This window comes from Zerene cesonia, chromosome 11 (assembly GCF_012273895.1).
Source record: "Zerene cesonia ecotype Mississippi chromosome 11, Zerene_cesonia_1.1, whole genome shotgun sequence".
NCBI lineage: Eukaryota > Metazoa > Arthropoda > Insecta > Lepidoptera > Pieridae > Zerene > Zerene cesonia.
The window spans coordinates 2,257,201-2,266,270 of NC_052112.1; positions in this window are offsets into that span (position 1 = coordinate 2,257,201).

Below are 9,070 nucleotides of genomic sequence, written 5' to 3' on the forward strand. Positions count from 1 at the left end.
TTATATATTAAAATGAAGTCTTTATAAATTGTAGAAGACAAATAATGCACAAAGTGAATGAAAATTTTAGATTTTGAATAAATAATAAATTATATGAGTAATGTAAAAATATAAAGTTGAAGAGTTTGTTTGTTTCAAAGCGCCAATCTCAGAAACTAGTCGATGATTTTAAAAACCCTTTAGCTGTTGTATAAGCAGGTGATATGTCTTCTTAATTGATCTTGTTAATTGTTTAAGATACCTAAATCATTCAGTCAGTTGTATCTATATTTAGAAAGTTACTTTTAAAATTTTTAAATATGTTAATGCACTGCACTATAAAATATATAATACATGTTTGCTATAATTGATTTTAGCATTAACCCTATATTACATTTGTACTACAAATATGTATTTTTGCAATGCAAAAAAAGGTTGGTAAACTAATAAAATGAAAATTCCTGAGTGTTATAGTCTATTTATGTACCACAGGCAAAGCCAGGGCGGACAGCTAACTTTATATATGAATGAACGAGAACACGGTTCATTTCTAAGCCCTTTATATATACAATTCCATATAAATGAAATTCTGTTGCTGAAAGCGTATTATATCGTTATATCTTTTGTATTCCCACAGGCGTTTGACAAAAATATATTTAAATAAAGAGCTTATGACTACCTCCGAAAGCCGGTAACAGATCCACAATAGCTATAACAGCTTTGTGAATGCTCATGGGCAGTGGCGTTGCTTCATGTGATCCACATGCTCGGTTGATCGCTCTGTTATAAAAAAAATAAATATCGCACTTTATATGGTAACATTGCAGGTAGATCATAAAATTGTAGAGTTATGGGACGTCTAGTTTGAATCAATAAGCGTTTCATTACTGGTATATTACGAGTATTTACGATAATACTAGCTCGCCCCGGCTCCGCCCGGATATCCAGATTCCTGTTTTATCCCAAGGGAGCATTTAATCGGGAAAGAAAGTATCCTATCACCCAAGTTAGCTCATACTGCCTTCGTACCAAATTTGATAAAAATAAGTGCAGTAGTTTAAGCTTGATTGACGGTCAAACAACCAAACATACAAACTTCCACATTTATATTAACTGTGATAAGCCCAAAACAAAATTTTGTAAACTATAGTCTTTTTTTATTTATTTGTTTGTCTTTGATCACGTCGTAACAAAGCGATTTGATATAATAGATATATAAATTTTGTGTCTAGAGATGTTTAGAAGGCTAGAAGATTAGGAAGTGACTTGCACTTCTTTTTGCTACGTCCCATTGCATTTTCCGTTGACTACGCGAACCAATCTGCGGGCAGAAAGCTAGTCAAAACATATACCTAAGCAGGTATTATATACACTATATTATGAAATTTATGTTATTTATAGTTTACAAGCGGTAACCCGTGGGGTCACTTACTAGGTACCCCGGTTAAAAGTACATAGACTAATTTACTTTTTCTTCGCTAATCCAGACTATCTAACTCTGTACCATATTTCATACAGATACGATAACTGTCACGTGTAAGTGTAACAAACACCCATACATCAATCCATCCATCTATACTTGCAAACTTTCCCGTTTATAATATACTAACTTTTGCCTGCGGCATCGCGCGCATTAACTCGAAATACTTAAATAAGTATTATTATACATATAAACCTTCCTCTTGAATCACTCTATCTATTAAAAAAATCTGCATCAAAATCCGTTGTGTAGTTTTAAAGATTTAAGCATACATAGGTACCTAGGGACAGAGAAAGCGACTTTGTTTCATACTATGTAGTGAAGACGGATGTACCAAGTAAATCCATCAACTTTATATCGTGTCGATATTTTTCACGGTATTTATTTAAAACATATGATGAGTAAGTAGTCTTTAGTGCTATAGTTAATCTGGTTGTTTTAAAGGTTAAAATTATAAGCTTTATTAGGGCACAAATCGCTTTCCGTTCCCGCCATTTAGATATTCACTTCAACATGGTGAGACGAAATAACATCCTGTAATGAAAGATGCCGTAGCTGCCAAGAATCAGAATGAATTATTTGATTGGTCGCTTCGAAGATTGAGGAAAAATGTATTGATTTTATGACACGCAATATTGTGTCTACTTATATTGCTGCTACGAATTGCTAATCCTCTAATTCGTAGCTTTCTCTAATCTATAGAAATTAAGAGAAGCTGTTTTTAATATAAGTTTGATTGTTACTAGAATTTATTGCAATTCTACGCAACGGTCTTATTGATTTAGTCAGTTGATAACAAATTATTCCCATTCACAAAAGTGAGAGACTATTAAAAGGTAGTTAAGATTTGAGGGTAGTTGGGTCGAACATTGAATAATCAACGTTTGAACACCAACCTGGCGAGCTCTTACGGATGTGCCGTACGAGTGCGCCACGAGATTAAAGCGTTCAAACAAACTGACAGACTTCGAGAGAATATGAATCGATTACACATAAATATGGAATCCAGGACGTGTTAATTTCTTTTGAGTTTAAGAGTTTTCACCTTAGCCTATTAAAACTACTAATATACAATCATTCAATACATAAACAAGTTATTTCTTTCCCTATATAATCGAATAAATAATAAACAATGATATGATGTTATTAAAAATGAACAAAAACTCTTATTTTGAGCTGTATTGCGTTATAAAACCTCGTCCAAGAATAGCTTAGCGCGACTTTTTTCTTTATAGCGTAACTAAATGAAAACGTATCGATTTTTCGCTATCTGCTGTAAAAGTGCCGATAAAATACATTGACAATGAAACTGTCGCCATTATTATCGTATAAGTGGGAACAATTGACGTAATTAGAAATAAGATAAAAGTTGATTGGCGTGATTATAAAATTGAGGCCTCTCTGTTCTGCTAATATTAGAAATGATACGCTATATTTCCTGAATTGTACATAAACATGTTTATTGTTTATTGTAGCGATTTTTTATCATATGGAATATATATCGTTATGTGATCGAATTTCCATTTCTTATTTCTGGGTTTTCGTGTTTGGCAGTCTATTTTATTTGAAAAACCAACTCAAGAATAAAAACGTTAAAGGAAGACGGTCGCAATAATAATTTAAATATATACAATTATAATTCATACGTAGAAAAAGAAGTTAACTGGAATCTATACTTAGCCACAGATAATATAATAAGCTATCAGTAGGAGACATAAATTTAAACATCTCGTAGAAAACTTTTCTTTCACCGCTAAAAAGTATAAAAAAATCTTTTATTATTCCGTTAAATATTCAGTGGCGGATTTACAAATTTTCAGGGTATAGGCTTAATAGTTTTTGCCGCCCTTGCCTCAACAATTGTCATTTCATACATTATTTTTACAATGCGACAATTTCGTTGAAATTGCATGTAAAATAATTTTTCGGTATATTTTTGAGCTAAAAAAAAATCATTCCCCAAATTTGCCGCCCCCAAAATCTGCCGTCCTAGGCTCGAGCCTACTCAGCCTGCTGGTAAATCCGCCACTGTAAATATTGCAAAATATTGTTGATAATAATTGAATATATTTCCCTGTTTCACAACACGGACGCACACATATGACATTGTATATCGCCAACCTTTTTGAACATAATGATCGCGTAGCAATATCGAAAATACTTAGGTACGAGTAAACATCTTAGCAATTCATTATAATACAGTTCTCTCAAACTGGGACGACTCTTATCCTCTTCGAGGGTCCTACAATCGGCCATTGTGCGGATATTCATGCTCCATCAAGGATATATCGGGGCTTAACTTTTATTTTTTTGTAAATCATTATACATTTTAACGTTTAACAATACACTGGGTATTGTTAGGCGTTTATAGATATCCTTTGAATCTCCTGCTTGCTAATACCATCCCTTAAATTGTTTTCCCGCCATAATAGTTTCGTCAAGTGTATCTATGTTTCAGAATTCATCCAAAATCATTAAGAGTTCAATTCAGAAAACGTAACAAACACACCTTATTGTTTATGTTGTTTTGATGGGTGATTTTTCAATGTTCGTAATGTTTTAAGCCAATATTGTATTAAATAACCATTTCTAGAAAGATGTTCTAATTGCTAGGTTTGACATTTTTATTTTATTGCATAATGCTTTATTGGGTTAATAGTGAGTGACTAGTGGGTTGATTAATTAAAGTTTCAATGTTTTAAGATGAGCCCTTGCTTCTATAATAATTCAATGAATAACAACATAAACTTATGAATATTATCAAACAATTTTATCAATATTTTTCTTTAGAAATAAACCGTCGTGCATTTTGTAATTTAAATCTGAATTGCCATTTTAAGTGAATGCATATTATTTTAATATTTTTCTTCTTTATTTTATATGCATCCTGTATATAGAGGCCTCTGTGAAAACGATATATAATATAATAAGTAAAAAGATATATATTATCTTCCTTCGTTTCTTTCGTATCTGTGAAGTGTAAATATTATTATATGTTCTAGAAATGGCTTTTCATGTTTGTTATTTTATCATCATAGTTGTATTTATGTTTTCCAGGTTTAACATTAACTCCAACGAAAACAAATAACAAAAACTATGTTCATATCTCTGGACGAAGCCTTTTGCTATGTTATGAAGAACAAACATACACTGCAATAATATTCAATTAGTTAATTGGTCTAGTAGATGTATGTGGTAGTCGAGCACGCTTCGGCACGAATTGGGCCAGCTCGCACTGGGGAAGTACCACACTCCCACAAAATACCGTGTTTCATGCTATTGTTAACATAATACTAATATTTATTACCTACTAATATTTCTCTAACTGAATTCAAAAATTCTTTAACCTTTAGATGTGTTCGTAATCCCTGAGTGTTATAGGCTTTATTTACACCACAGGCGAAGTCACGGTGCACCATTAGTTTTATATATTTTATAAGCATATATACACAGCTTCTAATTTCCACATAATATATATGAATTTAATAAGCTTTTGTATACGCAAATGACATTATCCATTCAAATTTAATAAAAAAAAGATAAACTCTGAATTTTTTGCCATTTCAAAAAGTAAGAGCAAAAACACATCACGTATATTTAGCCTTTTATATGTAATAGGCACATTTTTTCGTTCACATCTGGGTCCATTTCATTCTACCGTGACCGATAAAAGTCAATCAGTTTAACAATGCCATAAAATTTAATATTATTAACATATATTGGATGAGTTCCGACGTACGTAATAACCTGTAATAATAAAATTTTTCAATTTTTATTTTGTGAATATTTTACGTTCCTTTAAACCCCTTAAAATTCATGGTGGACTTACACATATGATTTAACAAAAGCTTTGTATGTATTATTACTAATAATTTTCATCATCGCCATTCATCATCATCACGACTATCATAATTTGCACTGTGATCAGATTATATGTGTTTGATCGCGAGGGTCCGTACAGGCAGAGCACAGGGGGAGACTCTAAAACGCTAACTAGCATCCCCAAAGGTGAGGGTTGGCATATTCCCGTATCTGATCTCAAAGGCTAAGGTGTCTCTGCGGATTTTTCCTCCTCCTCCATTTAAATAAAGGAAACTAATGGGAGCATCCACGAGCAGTGGTTAGACACTCGGATATAAAGCGAAAAGCAGGGGATTCGAGGCCGGGCGATCGTGCAAGAAATAAAATTAACCAGCCAAAATGACTACCATTTTATGTCCAATAATCACATCCGTGTGAAGCCAGGCGGTTCGCTAGTATAATTTAATGGAATCGTATGTTTCATAGCAAAGTAATTACGTTCCCAAACAAGCCGCGATAAGGAATTCATTTGTCAGAGGATTATGGAGGGGTTTCTAAGGTATAACTAAGATTAATTGTAGGATGGGTAGGTATACTTGAAGTTTGGCTCTATATTCCATTATAATGTGCAGTAAATATGATATATCTATAGCGTTTATTAAAGCCTATTGTCCGGACTACTATATTTATAATAGCGTGTTAATTTATAGGATTTTTAGAACAAAATTCTATTAATTAACGCGCAGCTTATAATGAAAGCACCATATCGTAATATTCTTCTAAAACTATCCAACATAGCATCCACCTAACTGATATTACCGACCATGTAGGTACACAAAGATGATAATTACAAGTCCAAGAATCAAAAGTTCGACGACATCTGACGTCTGCCAACCCGCACCTGGCCAGCGTGGTGGATTATGGCCTGAATCCTCAAAGGGGGCCTGTGTCCCAGCAGTGGAAACATAAATAGGCTGATGATGATTGATTAAATATTACTCGTATTTCAATGTAAAGGAAGTGTTTGTATTCCGCTATTATTGCCTTGTTGCTCGCTCCTAATACGCTCTATATTCTGAGGAACTTATGCCCGAATTCAAAACTTCTTTAGTCGTTGTATACGTTGTGTAACACACGGGCTGCTGCAATTTTTTTTATGTCTTAGCGGGCAACTGAGCTGGTTTGCCTGATGGTAAACGATCACCACCGCTCATGAACATTCGCAGAGGCTCAGACATCTGAGAATGCGCTGTCCGCTTTTAAGGGATAAGGGATTAGGAGAGGATTGATGGCTGGAAAGAAGGAATGGACTGGGAAGGGCGATAAGGTAAAAGGCCTCCTGCAATACATTGGGATGTATTTATATTTTTACGCTACCTCAGAAGAATGTTTTAGTAAACCTAATTGCCTAAGGCTAGATAGGTATTGAACATTGAAATGATATATTATGCTGCCTACAAACCCTAAATACCTACATAACTGGAAAGATCCGTGTTGACTTTCGTCGAATCGTCTATTTTTATTGCGTTATTCAGTGTTACTCGGTACTTTTTAGTCGTATAAATCGTTCGTAGAAAGCACTGAATAAACAGATGTTTCTAAGTATCTCTTTAATTGGAATAATGATGTACCTATTCGCAATTTGTACGGCCGTTTATAAGGATAATTTTATGTTAGGGAACGGTCATAAAAATTTTTTTATTTCATTACAACATAGCTTAGGATTCGTAATTTGGTACTGGAAACGTAATTGTCTGTGGGATAAGGGATATAGATGGGAAAAATAATTATCTATACTAATATTATGAAGGTGAAGAGTTTGTTTGTTTGTTTGAGTGCACTTATCTCAGGTCCGATTTAAAAAATCTTTCAGTGTTAGATAGCCCATTTATTGAGGAAGGCTATAGGCTATATATGTACCACGGGCGAAGCCGGGGCGGACCGCTAGTGCCTAATAAAATATTGCCTATAATGAATATTTTTTTTTGAGTTGTCTGTGATGCTATTCAAACAGCTTTTCTTTTAAGCCTATCTATGAAAACGACCTCATTTTGTGTCGCCCATCGAGAGTTTGAAATCTGGCACAGTGCATTTTACTATCCAAGCCCTTTCATCTGTTACCTATATTTAGGATTGCAAGGACCGCAAGGAAACTGGCTTCCAAAAAAAACAAACCATCATAATCGGTCCATCCGTTTGAGCGCTACGTTACCAGACAGACATACCCTTTACGTCCAGTCTAAAATGTGATTAGTTCCCTCCGCTTATATAATTTAATCCATACATACATCTGAATACAATTGAACGAAACATAACACAAAAACATATCGTGCTGATGATTTACGGAGTAAGCTTCTACAACAAACGCCTGCCAGCCTGATCATTTGTTTACCTGTTACCTGTGCGAGTGTATAAATGGAAAAGAACACAATAGATGTTATTTTGGGGAACACCGTTTATACATGTATGAAATTACACCGCGTATGTAAATGCTTTATTTTATTCGTTTATTTATTACATTTTATTGTGGTGGTATATAAATAGACTTAAAAGAAAACGGAGAAGGCGGCCTTATCACTTAAGAGTGATTTATTCCAGTTTTAGACAGAAAAAAAGTAAAAACTATTCATTTTAACACACACACACAACAGCAGACAATTAATAAGAAAAAAAAAGAAAAACAAAAATTAATGGCTAGACTTAATTATGTGTGGCTGCGTGTGTCAAAAAAGGGATGCCAATTAGACCTTAGGCATAACGCCTCAGTTCTTATTTTTACATTTTAACACCCTTTTGATATCTGGTTTGAGACACTTTTTATATAAAAACTAGCTGTGCCCCGCGGGTTCACCCGCGTAAGTCCGTACTCTTCTTACCAAATTTTACACACACACATCTTTACAAACTTTCGCATTTATAATATTAGTAGGATGTTACTCAGTGAAGATATAGCTTTCTAAAGGTGAAAGAATTTTTTAAATCGGTTGAGTTATTTTTGTGCTATATTGTAAACATAAATACAAAACAACAATTGTCTTGTTATAATGTTAGTTTAGATAAAATTTCGGTCTATCAGTCCATCTACAGAACCTAATACTCAATATTTGTTGTCATATTTTTGAACAAAAGGCGTTTATAGAATCGTATCATAAGAAATAATACTAATCCTAGATATCGCAAGGACAGTTTATTTGAATTGCTATTTTGATAATTAACGCCAATATCCCAATAATAGGCCTATCTTCGATAAGTTATTTTTTTTGAAACGCCTTTATTAGCTTCACCTGTATGTTTATATGTGAAACACTCCTTTAGACTCGATTTTGACCCACTTTTAAGGGTCAAATTTCATTTCAATTTTGTACTTATATCAAAGATCGAATTTAACGTCATGAGTTTAATTTACTACTGGATAGTAAGATAAACTCATGACATTATTGCATTAATTATTGCGACCGCCAGGATTAAATAACTACCTTACGTATAAGAGCAAGTGAGACAATTGAAATTATTGTAAAAGTGTTACACATGGTTGTGTTATGCATGGTTTTTACATATTTTTTTATTTAAACACATATGCAACAAACTGTTAACGATAATTCAAGACAAGTTCATTTTATAGAATAGCATTGCTCCACTATGTATTATGTTACTTTTTATATCTGCATACATCGCTTTTATACACCTCAACAGCGAGTAAAAACCATTATTGTGGGATTCGAGCACGCTTCGGCACGAATTGGGCCAGCTCGCACCGGGGAAGTACCACACCCCCACAGAAAAACGGCGTGAAATAGTGGCATGCCACTG